This window comes from Schistocerca gregaria, chromosome 9 (genome assembly GCF_023897955.1).
Source record: "Schistocerca gregaria isolate iqSchGreg1 chromosome 9, iqSchGreg1.2, whole genome shotgun sequence".
Classification (NCBI taxonomy): domain Eukaryota; kingdom Metazoa; phylum Arthropoda; class Insecta; order Orthoptera; family Acrididae; genus Schistocerca; species Schistocerca gregaria.
Window position 1 is genome coordinate 77,009,301 of NC_064928.1, and position 14,659 is coordinate 77,023,959.

Genomic DNA, 14,659 nt, shown 5'->3' on the forward strand with positions numbered 1-14,659 from the left:
ACAACAGAGCTTGGATGGCGTGTACAGGTACAGCTGCCCATGCAGCTTTAACATGATACTACAATCCATCAAGAGTAGTGAGTGGCGTACTGTGACGAACCAGTTGCTCGGCCACCATTGACCAGACGTTTTCAGTTAGTGAGCGATCTGGAGAATGTGCTGGCCAAGGCAGCAGTTGAACATTTCCTGTATCCAGAAAGGCCCGTACAGGACCTGCAACATGCGATCGTGCATTATCCTGCTGAAATGTAAGGTTTCGCAAGGATCGAATGAAGGGTAGAGCCACGGATCGTAACACTTCAGAAATGTAACGTCCAGTGTTCAAAGTGCCGTCAATGCGAACAAGAGGGGACCAAGACGTGTAATCAGTGTCACCCCATACCATCACGCTGGGTGAAACGCCAGTATGGCGATGACGAATACACGCTTACAATGTGCGTTCACCGCGATGTCGGCAAACACTGATGAGGCCATCATGATGCTGTAAACTGAACCTGAATTCATCCGAAAAAATTACGTTTTGCCATTCGCAGGTTCGTCGTTGAGTACGGCATCGCAGGCGCTCCTGTCTGTGATGCAGCGTCAAGGGTAACCGCAGCCATGGTCTCCGAGCTGATAGTCCATGGTGCTGCAAACGTCGTTGAACTGTTCGTGCAGATGGTTGTTGTCTTGCGAACGTCCCTATCTGTTGACTCAGGGATCGAGACGTGGCTGCACAATCCCTTACATCCATGCGGATAAGATGCCTGTAATCTCGACTGCTAGTGATACGAGGCCGTTGGGATCCAGCACGGCGTTCCGTATTACCCTCCTGAAGCCACCGACTCCATATTCTGCTAACAGTCATTGGATCTCGACCAACGCGAGCAGCAATGTCGCGATACGATAAACCGCAATCGCGATAGGCTACAATCCGACCTTTATCAAAGTCGGAAACGTAATGGTACGCATTTGTCCTCCTTACACGAGGCATCACAACAACGTTTCACCAGGCAACGCCGGTCAACTGCTGTTTGTGTATGAGAAATCGGTTGGAAACTTTACTGATGTCAGCACGTTGTAGGTGTCGCCACCGGCCCCAACCTTGAATGCTCTGAAAAACTAATCATTTGCATATCACAGCATCTTCTTCCTGTCGGCTAAATTTCGCGTCTGTAGCACGTCATCTTCGTGGTGTAGCAATTTTAATGGCCAGTAGTGTATGAAGATGGTCATGTCCACCTTAATATAGTTATGTCCAACCGGCCATTGACCTTCTTCTTCCGTGCGGACGCACACGTATTGCCCGAACTCTTACGGGACTCGGTAAGATTGTCTACCGCGAGGAAAGAGTGTAATGGATAGGGGAGGTACGAATGTAGTGTGTGGGCATTACGTTGGGAATGTGGGTCTCACGGGGACCGTGCAAGGGATAAATCCCTGCAGTCGCACTATCCTCTGTGCCCTCGGTGGCTCAGGTGGATAGAGCGTCTGCCATGTAAGCAGGAGATCCCGGGATTGAGTCCCAGTCAGGGCACACATATTCAACGTGTCCCCGTTGATGTATATCAACGCCTGTCGGCAGTGTAGGGTCTTGATTTAATTATAATTTCAGATCTTAATATTGTTTACTTACTCACACAATTACTTACGTTTGCGTGGTTAGCAACAACTTTTGATAAACATTTGCCTTCTGAGTCGTAGTTTCCCACGTCACCCTCTGTTTTCTACAAATCTACCCTGAAAAGCATTTCCCTGGCACGAACATCGTACGCGTTTCTACTATTGGCAGCCATATTTTTCGCACGTACCACTTTTTAGATGCATACTTCCTGGCAAATTTGCCATTAGTAAGAAGCTGAAATAAGAGCGAGCGATACCATTTCTTAATTTATCGCAAGGAACTACACTAGTGTCCAAAATTAAAGCGATACAAGGAAACATTGTAAGGTTGCTTTTATTTTTCCACAAAACACTATAAACGGGTGATAGTAAAATGGAGACAACGTAAACAATACAGAACGTTAACAACTGCAAGATTCATATGGTAAACAAAAATTTTCTTCGTTTGTTTTTCAACTTAAACGTGTAATGTTGATGCATTAAGTTGTTCTGAAAGCGGTGCTGATATTCAAGATAATAAAAGCGGGTTAAAAGCTGTGAGCTATCTGGGGAAGTTTTCCTTGCATTACTGACCAACTGTTTCACCAGGTATCCAGTCTAGTTTACCAGATTGCTAACCAGGCTAACATTAATTATAATCTTTTAATAGTCATCTTACGACAACTCGTGATATATATATAAAGAGAATTTAAATAAAAAGAAATAAATCAGTTTATATTTAGACATTTATTTTAACATTGATCATTGTTCCGTTAAAATTTCAGCATATTAAACTTGATTCATAACTAAACTGGTGCCTTATTTAGGATTCTGAAAACGTGAGTTTTGTAATCTTACAGAACACATCTAACAGGGAGTCACGATTGGGAGCCTGCATACAACACTGCATTCATAAAATAACACGCGAAGAGCGGTGAAACATATGCAAGAGGAAATTAACCAGAACCAACCGATTCAATTTTCACCCAAAGAAGTAACGTCCGTAGCGGAATGCTGTCCATCATGAAATTACCACACACTGGTGTACTAAATTCATACTAACTCTCTGTGAAATCTTCCCGAAAAGAATAGCTAAGGGCTACTTTGATGATTACACCACATGCTTCACGTGGTCAACTTGGTTTACACAAAGAGTGTAACTCCACAATAATTTTGATAATTACAATAAATTACATCGAAACGCAATTTACAAAAGAAAAACCTCAAACTGGTTACTATCGTCTTACTATTAACCTGATGGGTCAAACAATTGTATAAGCACGTGGTACTGGTCTCAAAAAGTACACCCCTACGTGGGTTGAACATAAAGAAAAGTTGCTATATTGAAAAATATTGTCAAGACGAGACGTTATAATCTCACGCACATTCACATTTAAGATTGATGATCTTAGGGTTATGGATCATCAACACGTGGTTCCACTTTACTCACAAAGTAGTGACAAAGCAACTACTGGAAGATATTCCGAACTTCACACTCGAATTACACTGCATTGCAATTTAAGATAACATAAGATATTTTAGATCCAAATCTGAAATAAAGGTGATTAAATTTTCATTTAGGCTGAACTTAAGAAATCCATTGTCCTATGGACTTAGCAGAGACGCGCTTAGCTGGAGATCTTACCACCTCAGACGCTCGCCACGGACAGACTGCCGTGGTCCCTTCCTGAGGGTGCTTCACAGAGACAAACAGAAGTGACCAGAGAGGCAGCTTCCTATACCAACATGACAAGGGACAGACAGGACCATAGAAACCTCTTTTCTTTTAGAAAGTGTAGCTACCTGTTCCGACCTTGGTCCCACTGTTCTCTAGCAGACAGGCTTGTCTGCTGCCATCAAGCATGCAACTATAAATACATTTGCTCATTAATCCTTTCACACTGAAGGGAAGGGGGATGACAGTATCTTACCATATACAGTATATAAAAGAAAGCGCATGTAGGTTCTATATGATACTGTGTGACATGAATTACAAATAAACTGTGTTTTAAAGTGTTGTAGTGTGACAGATCGTTCTTGTTTATGTGTAATAGTAACACGTTCCACTGCTCAGTCTCCTCCCAGATGGATTCAGAAACACCACAGTAAATTCAGAAGTGGAATGTATGCCGTAAATGACAAGAGATTTAAGAAATTAACATGAAAGGAATCCACCAGAGACCTTTCAAACGATTTATACATACGTTCCGACAACAGACTGGCGTGTCCAGCATGGGGTGTGACCACCTCTGGCAGCAATACAGATCTTACAACGACGAGACATGCTGCGACTGATATCATCAATGTCATGTTGAGGCAGCAGCGCCCATTCTTCCTGTCTTGGAGACTGGTTGGTGAACGCTGGCGTGATGCACCTCATCTCCTTAGTGCGTCCCACACACGCTCTGTGGTATTCAAATCGGGAGAGCGTGTAGGCAGCGCCATGTGTGCAATATCAATATCAGTATTTAAAAAATGTAATCGATCATTAAAGCAAAATCTCGAGCTGGTTAACAAAACAGACCACTAAAATCCTTCCTCGAAGTGCACACATTACGCCCACGCACCCGTGCTCTATTAGGTCGAGTATTATCGTCGATCATTACGAAGCCTGGGTCCATAGCACCTCGCAAAACCGCACACGAGCTCCCAAGACCTCGTCACGATACCTGACAGGAATAAAACCTTGCCGATTATTCACCCATACAAGTTCAGGAAGAGCCGAAACTTCCTGACAGATTAAAACTGTGTGCCAGACCGAGATTCGAACTCGGGACATCTGCCTTTCGCGGGAAGTGCTCTACCAGTTGCTCTCGGTTGGTAGAGCACTTGCCCGCGAAAAGCAAAGGCCCTGAGTTCGAGTCTCGGTCCGGCACACAGTTTTAATCTGTCAGGAAGTTTCATATCAGCGCACACTCCGCTGCAGAGTGAAAATCTCATTCTGGAAACATCCCCTAGGCTGTGGCTAAGCCATGTCTCCGCAATATCCTTTCTTCCAGGAGTGCTACATCTGCAAGGTTCGGAGAAGAGATTCTGTGAAGTTTGGGAGGTAGGAGACGAGGTACTGGTAGAAGTGAAGCTGTGAGGACGGGTCGTGAGTCGTGCTTGGGTAACTCAGTTAGTAGAGCACTTGGGCGCGAAAGGCAAAGGTCCCGAGTTCGAGTCTCGGTCCGAAAGTTTTAATCTGTCAAGAAGTTTCATATCACTGCACACTTCGCTGCAGAGTGAAAATCTCATTCAGGAAGATCTGTTCCACACCATTAGGAATCCTCCTGAATATCAGTCTCTCTCCACAATGTTTGGTCCCGAAATTGTGTTCCACATCCGCTACAGATGCGAATCCGTCGAGAATCAGTCTCCAGACCAAATCAGGAGTTATCTGTGAAAAGACCATTGGCCCACTGTTCGATCGTCCAGGTGGTACGTTGACGACTCCACACTAGACTTTCCCTTTTGTGAGAACGCGTTACAGGTAGACATACAGCACGTCTCCGACAGTAAAGGCCACTCTGCCGATGCTTTCGGTACACCCTTTGCCTCGATACAACACGCCCAGTGGATGCTGCGATATCAGATGCCAGTTGTCAGCGTCTTCAAGACGATGAAGTCAAAAAAGTGGTGATAAAGTGGTTAACAAGTCAGGCGACAGACTTCTATAAGGAAGGTATTCAAAAACTGGTACAACGTTGTTACAAGTGCCTCAATATTGACGTAAATTATATAGGAAAGTAGATTAAGGTACTGGCTTTCTTGTAAAAATAAAGTTATTGAGATATTTTGGCATGTCATATTTTTAATTTCAAAACGGTACTTACTTAAAAAACGTGCCTCGTATTACCTACTCACTCCCCTTTACAAATCCCGGAAGATTGTAACGAGAATTTTCGAACGCCGTGTATGATATTATCGTATACTTTCATCAATGTCAGGTTTCGTTGTTAATAACGATGCGACCTGTATACAACAAACAGTTTGAGAGCTTGTAACCTCCCCACAATAAAACAATATAAATAATATTCACATTTAGCGTAACTACCCAACAGTGAAAATATGTATAGCATTGACATTTAGTGTGACCTAGCAACAGTTTATTATTCCGTAAGCTACCAATAATAACGTGACTAATTTCTCAATAAAAATGTGACTCACTTATAACCTTTCAATAATTGACTGTGAATTTAAACTGGAAAATTCTGATGAGTGGGTGTTGTGTGATGTCCTTAGGTTAGTTAGGTTTAAGTAGTTCTAAGTTCTAGGGGACTGATGACCTCAGATGTTAAGTCCCATAGTGCTCAGAGCCATTTTTTTTTTTTGGTAAATTTTGGACGTCAGCAGTGCTGCGTCATGGCCCTGAAAGATCATATTGAATAAATTGAAAATTCTTACCTCAATGAATTCGCCGGAAAACGCATTTATATCTCCTCTTATAATAACTTTTTCTGGCACAGCCCAGTGCAATGCTGGCTGATAGATTTGTCATGTATAAGAGGAAACAACTGATTTTTCTTTACAATAATCGGGATGGATTGAGATGAATGATTGTCAAAAGTTAATTTTTATAAAAAGGATTATTATTAAGACATTTTTTTTAAAAAACATGGGACTTGATATAACATACTACATATGCGCGAGGCTGCTTTTACCTTATATTATATCGCTCAGGCTCCGCCATCGCTCCCCACGACCGGCCCAGCCAACTTCATACACACGACTGATACCTACTACTTACTTACTCCTACCAACACACAGTTCCTACTGCATACAACACTGCTGTTTGGTCTGAAATTCTCTTATAAGCTTACATATCGCAGGCAGCGCGAGCAATCCATCGAAATTACCATCTGCTCCAGTGCGCTAGCAACAAATTCCTTAACCATGGACTTCTTACAGAGTGTCCAGAAAAGGACTCCCTGATTTCAAAATTAAATATCTCGAAAACAAAGATCGATAGAGGAATGCAGTAAACGGTATTTTTATTGTGGAAGCTGTAAGAAGTTATACAGCAGTTACCAAAGCTGATAACAGATGGCGCTGTAATCGCCATACGTAATGCCTAGTATAAATAGTGATCCGAAGCGCAGAGCGATCAGTCCCACTATTGAAACATGAAAGGAGGTTAGTGTACCGAAGGAAGAGATTAAAACCATGTACTCGAATTAACAACGCATTTTTCTGGTGCTAGAGTACGACAGGTTAGAAGAGAGTCCTACGGCAACAAGGCGAAGTTTTCAAGCACGATTTAATGTTCCAAAAGGACCCGATGCGAAAACCATTCGTACGCTCTTCGCAAAATTTCAACGAGCAGGCAGCGTAACTGATGATCTACTGGGGCATGTTGGCCGCAAGCAAACCGCAGTTACGCCTGAAAATATCGCCACAGTTTCTGGAATTATTCAGCGAAATCCAATGTCATCCGTACGTAGGATTGCATCTGAGACTGGTTTGAAGCGTTCCAGCACGCAGAAAATACTGAGAAAGAGCCTACACACGTTTCCATTCAAAATTCAAACGCACCAGGCCATACCCGTACGAGCTGTGCAACAAAGGGTTGCCTTTGTTAATCAGATGCTCACAATGATTTATACTGAATGTTTTTGTGTTGGCTGCATCAGGTTTACAGATGAAGCACACTTCCACCTAAATGGATACGTGAATAAGCAGAACTGGCGATTTTCGGGTTGCGAAAAGCCATATTGGTGTGAAGCGAAACCCCTGTATTCTCCTGAAGTTACTGAGTGGGCTGCAGTATGCAGCAGAGGCATTATTGGCCCTTTTTTCATTCGAGAAACGGTCACTGGTGCACGTTACGTTGAAATTTTGGAACAATTTGTTGCATACAGCAAGCGTTAGAGGATCGACCAGGTACTGAATGGTTTATGCAAGATGGAGTCCGACCACATCGGACCGAACAAGTGTTTCGCTTTCTTGAGGAATACTTCTGGAATTGAGTCACGGCTTTGGAATATCCAAAATTTACTGGTGCAGTCATGCATTGGCCTCCATATTCGCCGGATTTGTCTCCCTGTGACTTTTTTTTGTGGGGCACAGTGAAAGACACGGTCTACCCGAAGCATCCCGCCACGCTGGACGAACTCGAATCGGCGATCTCTGTGGCAAGTGAATCCATTTCGGTTGAGACACTACGAAATGTAATGGCGAATTTCATTCTTCGTTTGCGCCACCTCTGTAGTGCCAATGGTGAACAGTTTGAAAACATTGTGATGTGATTGTTTGCAAAGATTGTTTCCATGCGATTATTTCACTTATGTATGCTGATATGAGCTGTACAGCGTACAGCGCCATCTGTTAGCAGCTTCTGTAAGTATTATTTCAAACCGCTGTATAAACTTCTTACAGCTTTCACAATAAAAATACCGTTTACTGCATTCCTCTATCGGTCTTTGTTTTCGAGATATTTAATTTTGGAATCAGGGAGTCCTTTTCTGGACACCCTGTACAAGCTGAGACGTGCCACCGTGCCTACACTGGAGAAAGGAGGGTGAAAAAAGTGGACGAAGGGAGTCGAGAGATGGGGCGAGTGTAGACGGAAGAAGATTTCGCTCACGTTAAGGTCTGTGTGGCGCCCGGGGCGAGAGACCAAGTTGATGGACCGCCGGCAGCGCAGGGCCGCCCCGAGACAAGGAGCAAAGGGGGGGGGGGGGGGGGGGCGACGGGAAAAAGAAAGAGGCGGGCCGGGCCGAGCCGAGGGGAGGCTGGGGAAACTTGTCTGCGTGGAGCGGTTTCTGCCCGCGGCGGGCGCAGCCCTCAATTTCTGGGAAAGGCGACGTGGCGTGGCGTGGCAAAAAATAAACCCTCATCTCCGGCGCGCCGTGGGCTGCCAGGAAATGTGCCGCCACCGCCGCCGCCGCCGCCGCCCCCAGGAAGAAAGGAAGAAGGGCCTCCGCGCGGCGCCGCCTCCAGCCCTGGGGGCGAGCCTGTTAAACCGCGCGATCCTGCCACGCCCGCCGCAGCCGCTATCCATTCGATGCCTCGTTACACCGGCCGCGGGGGTAGCTGGCATCCGCTTAAAAAATTCCCGAATTAGAAAAAAAAAGGTCGGAGGCGGGGGCGAAAGAAGTTATCGCGGAAAATTTTTCGATTTTGTTCCATTTCCAGTGAGGTGTCACGGGCGTCTCCGAGCTCTACCATTTTTTCTCCATTTGCGTCATTTTTAATTTCGGAACTGTTAAACTAACTACTGATCGGGCAACTAATGAGTAGGTACTGAATCGAATTCGGAAGATAAAAAATTATGTGACATCTTTACTAAATACATGGTGGCACGAAATGTGTAACCATTTTGTTTGAAACGGCCCCTTAGAAAAATGATAAATGACTGTGCTTAAACTGACACACGCTATTTTTTTTTAGGGCAACGCAATCTGACTTTCAATAATCCCTACAAAAGAATGGCCCTGACTAACAATAACCTATACCTTTAATGAATCACTTACCTCGCAAAAATCTTCGTTTCTCGAACTACTGCAATACAGCGAGCGCCACTACTGCCAGCTAAATAAAAGATTCTAACTACTGAAGGCACTAACTACTGATAGGCATAGTTAGCAAATGAAATATTTTGATAGACAACAAACAATGTATTTACCTTAATAGTGTTCAAAAGTCACAGTTCATGACATCCAGTCTTACAAATTTACTGTCTGTGACGGACACACGTCCAGAACATCTGCTCTCAAAACTCCGCCATCTCTCTCCCCACATCCACCACTGCTGTGAGCTCGCCTCCAACTGCGCAACGCTACGCGCTGTTAACAGCCAACTGCGCAACACTACAATTGAAAATTCCAACAATGCAAACCAGCCACAGACTACAGACTGCACACTGCACAGCCAGTGATTTTCATATAGAGCTCTACATGGCGTTACCAACATAAAAACCTAAACAGCCTACTTACATGTTTTCGAGTATAAACTTTATTGTCAATACAATCTGAAAGGAACATACACTACAATGAAGAGCCGTCCATGGAAATTTGTTCTCACTCAGCACATGCTCAATTTTTTTCTAACTTCATTCAAACGAACAGTGAAGTTAGTGATTACCCTACGGCACATGTCTTCCGTACTTTCACAGCAAGCTTGAAGAATAAGTCTTCTGAGCTGCATTAAATCACGTGGACGTTTCGGGAAAATTTTTTCCTTTAGTTAACCCCAAAGAAAAAAATCACATGGATTGAGGTCTGGAATATTGGGGGGGCCAATTTTATCTGTCACTGAAGCGACCTGGAAACCTGAGTGAAATGATCCGCATGTCGAAATGCTCGTGTAAAAACTCCAACACAGTGTTTGCAGTGTATGGCCTTGCTCCATCTTGCATGAACCGCTGCGTGTTGAAGGGCAAGGCAGTAGCAGGAAGCTGTGGAATGAAGCGATTGCGAAGCGTGCTCAAATAACGCTCGCTGTTCAGTTTCTTCAAAGAAAAAGGGTCCAATAAGTCCGTGACTGGAAATTGGTGCCCACGCTGTAATGTTGTCGTTCATGAAGCACTTGTGGGTTTTCAGTGGCCGAAAAGCGTACATTTTGTTTGTTAACCACACCGTCTAAATGAAAATGTGCCTCGTCTGAAAGTCAAACGTTGTTGAGAGTTTCTTCCCTATCCTCCGCCCACTGAGCAAACAGTAGTCTCTGCTGCTTGTGTTCTTCAGTGAGCTGTGCACAGGTCATCTTGTATGGGTACATATGGAGGTCACTTTTAAGAGTGCGTTGAATGGAGTGCCTGGATATTTCCAGTTGCACTGCTGCCTTTCTACACGATTTCCCGGGATTTCTCTGTACAGCAACTCGTACCGCTTCAATATTCTACGGCGATCAAACAGGCTTAGGCAGAGGTCGCTTCGCTTCCAAAACTGTTGCTTCCTGTACAAATTTATCGTACAACATGTGGGTGGTCTTCTTGCAAGGGTCACAACAAGGCATTTCGTTCCATGAAAAAGTAACACGTTGCTGTGTCGTCGGTCTTCCATTGTCAACCATTGCTGCTTACTAGTCTCCTGGAGTCAGTATCGTGAATTACACGTCATTTCGTAACTCATTTGTTTTTCCAAGATCTGCTGGTACTGCTGTATAGATCTCAGCGGGATATCTAATGTGCGTCGTAAATTGTGAAAGAAACAATTGGTAACACATTTCGTACGCCACCCTGTATAGGAGTCAGTTGATAGAAAGACATCAGGGAATGGTCAAGTTGCTAATATTGGGAAGTATGCTGGAGTAAAAATAGCACGGGGAGACAAAACTTTTACTACAGTAATCAGCTTATTCAATGAGGTGACGAAAGTAACGAAATGACGATGTGCACATACGGAGTGTTCAAAAAGTCTCTCCGCATTGCCGTATGATTGTTAGCCGCGAGTGCCGTATGGCGCAGTGAATATACCGAAATGAAACTCGGTGAAATACCAGTTATGAATTTATTCAATATTCATTTTTACTTACAAATTTTCACATTAAATGTTGAAAGTGTCTCTCCTGCTGTTGAATACACAATTCAATTCGTCTAATCACGTTTTCAAACACAAGCTGTAACATTTCTTATGTAACAGAAGCAGTGAAAGTGGATATTGCTGTTTTCAGTCCCTCGATTCGACGCTTTTTACAGACAGTTGCTTCTCCTTGTAACGGTACTTGAATTACGTAACCATTATGGTACCTCACCTGAACCTCTCGATTACAGTAATATTCTACTGTATATCTGTTAACTACTTAACATATTTCTGAGACAACGTACAGATTTGATTTCACTTGTGATACATCTATATGTTTATATTGCAATGATATTATTATTATGTGTATTCTTTCTTTTGTCGCTATGATCTTTGACGTACTTGTAACTCTGATTTTTGGGCGCGTAAGCGATTGATAGTTAGTAGTTGAGTTGTTAGAGAGTCGGACCTTGAGAAGGTCAAGTCTTGGACGTCATGTTGGAAAGACGCTTAACGTATTCAACTTATAAAATGTGAACTTTAACAGTGACTGTGAGAGAGATGTTTTGTATTGTGAAATGATGTTAGTGTGTCACGTGATATTGCAATAAAATCAATTAATAGGAAGTGTAACTTAAATTCGGAGTGCTGATTTTTTTATTTTTTTTTTACTTCACTATTGTGCTAACTTTAAAAGGTTTAATCTCGAAGAATGGTTTGAGAAACGCATCTAGAAAACTTTTGAATACTTCAGAATAAAACCTAGGCCTCTTTGCATCCGAGCTTGGAATCATAACCACCTAGGTTCTCAACGATTGAGCCATGATTTCACACGAGACCAGCGCGGGAAACACGAAAAGATGAGTGCCTAGTTTTTTCATTATTACATGAAATGACTATTAACTGTGCTCTAATGACACCTGCCACATAATATGACTGTTGTTGCCCGATAATGCTGAATTTAGTAGCGTGAGCAACACCACAATCGTTATTAAATGCTGACCTTTGTTGTGGTAGGGTTGTTAGACCCTACACCCCAGAAGAGAGAGTCAGGTGGTGCTAGGTCAGGCGATCGTGGAGGCCAAAGTCCCTGTAAAATTATGCGACCACCGAAAACATCAGCAAAACTGACATTGAAACGCGAGCTGTATGCGCGATTGCACCATCTTGTTGAAAATAGCCGTTTAGTATTTCACTTAACACAGGTTCTCCTATGAATGTGTACAAAATATCACTGCAGTATCGTTGTGCGTTTATTGTTCCGTTGAAAAATATGGGACCCACAATCCGACGTCTAGAAATTGCAATCCAAACTCCTATTTTCACAGAATGAAGTCGTTCTTTATGAATACACAATGGATTTGTAGTACTCCACATACGAGAATTTTGCGAGTTCATGTACTCAGATAAATGAAACCACGCCTCATCAGTGAAAAACGTTTCATTAAGAATATCCCATTTTTTTGAACGAAATTTTAGAACCATTGACAATAACGCAGTCTTTTGCCATGATCTGTATTTTTCAGTTCTTGCACGACTGTCACTTTGCATGGGAAAAGTTTTAATTTTTTCCTTACAGTTGTGTGGGCCGTTCCGACACACTCGTTCCTGGGCGAGTTTTCTTACTGACTTGTTCGGACTCATGGACATTTCATCGGAAATATCGAGTAATTTATCCTCAGACAAAACGCAAGGACGAGCGCTTCTCTGTGCATCTGTCACTGAACCCGTACTTCGAAATTTGTTAATCAAATCTCGCACAGTATCGCGATGTGGAAGTGTTGTCTCCGGGAAAACTGAGTTAAATGTTTGATGAACAGAATCTGTGTATTTACCGCCAGCTTTAAACACACGTCCTTCAATGGTTAGAATTCTAACAGTGACAACAACGAAACAGACGAACAAAGAACTAAACTTAAACGTTCACGTCAACACGCAACGACACACACCAAAGATACTACTGACGCTGGCTGAGATAAACGAAACAGAGGAATGTTGGGAGAGTGCACTGGAAGGGAAGTAACCCAGGCAAGCGAACAATCACACGGCCCGCGCGTCTAACAATCATACGTCACTGCGGAGAGAATTTTTAACCATCCCGTGTATAGACAGTGGTAGTATCACATACACGAGGTAAAAAAGGGCAGTGCATTGGTTACGCTGTCATTTGTACTCAGGCGTTTCGTGTTAAAAGGTTTCCGACGTGATTACGGCGGCACAACGTGTGTTAACAGAGTTTGAACGCGTTGTAAGTATGGAGTGTGAGCGCGGAACCGCTTCTCTAACGGCGAGGAGTGCCGTGCACGTTCGCCTTCAAATGTTCACAGAATCGCTTGTAATATTTTGTAGAAAATGCTTCAATGTATATGCATTCTAATTCCGTAATTAAAAAAAAATCCAGTTTTATCGCCCCCCACCATGTTGTGTCCCCTTAATGATAATCGGACATAACTATTCCCGATGTAATCCTGCGGCCTGGCTGGTCACCCATTGCAGGAGATTTCAGTTGGTCTGGAAAACACACACACAGCTCGCGGCGGACGCGCTCCGCAGAGCTCGCGGCCATTTTAAGGAAACATTACGCCCCGAAATCGTGAGATGGTCCTCGGGGCTAGGCTGATTGCGTTCGGAAGAGCGGCTCCGTAGCGAGCCCGGGGAAAATTGCCGGCGGAACCTCGTTTGGCGAGCTGCTCGCCGTAAGTAATGGTCCGGCGAGATGACCCCGCCCCGTCTCCAGCCATCACGCCGCATCACATCACATCGCATCACGCAGCATCGCATCGCGTGGCATCGCATAGCCCCGGCTACGGCCAAGCCGTCTCTCAGAGATTACTTGCAGTCCAGACCCCTGCGTCGCACAACGCGGTGCCCAGAGCATTTCTAGGCTAATACCCACTGACGGCAGAGAAACTGCAGCAGCAACAATAATGTAGAGCAATCTGTAGGAATCAACATGGATTCCGTAAAACAACGATCGTGTGAGACCCAACTCGCTTTATTTGTTCATGAGACGCAGATAATATTAAATACATACTCCCAGGTAGATGCCATTTTCCTTGACTTCCGGAAGGCGTTCGATACAGTTCCGCACTGTCGTCTGATAAACAGAGTAAGAGCCTACGGAATATCAGACCAGCTGTGTGGCTGGATTGAAGAGTTTTTAGCAAACAGAACACAGTATGTTGTTCTCAATGGAGAGACGTCTACAGACGTTAAAGTAACGTCTGGCGTGCCACAGGGGAGTATTATGGGACCATTGCTTTTCACAGTATATATAAATGACCTAGTAGATAGTGTCCGAAGTTCCTTGCGGCTTTTCGCAGATGATGCTGTAGTATACAGAGAAGTTGCAGCATTAGAAAATTGCAGCGAAATGCAAGAAGATCTACAGCGGATAGGCGCTTGGTGCAGGGAGTGGCAACTGACCCTTAACATAGACAATTGTAATCTATTGTGAATACATCGAAAGAAGGATCCTTTATTGTATGATTATATGATAGCGGAACAAACACTAGTAGCATTTACTTCTTTAAATATCTGGGAGTATGCGTGCCGAACGATTTGAGGTGGAATGATCATATAAAATTAATTGTTGGTAAGGCGGGTGCCAGGTTGAAATTCATTTGGAGAGTCCT

General features: G+C 43.7%; 1 protein-coding gene across 1 annotated transcript in view; it reads left to right on the forward strand.

Moving 5' to 3' along the window:
* LOC126291431 (homeobox protein unc-42) overlaps positions 1-14,659 on the forward strand; it is a 374,346-nt gene that overhangs the window by 357,765 nt on the left and 1,922 nt on the right. The window lies entirely within an intron of this gene.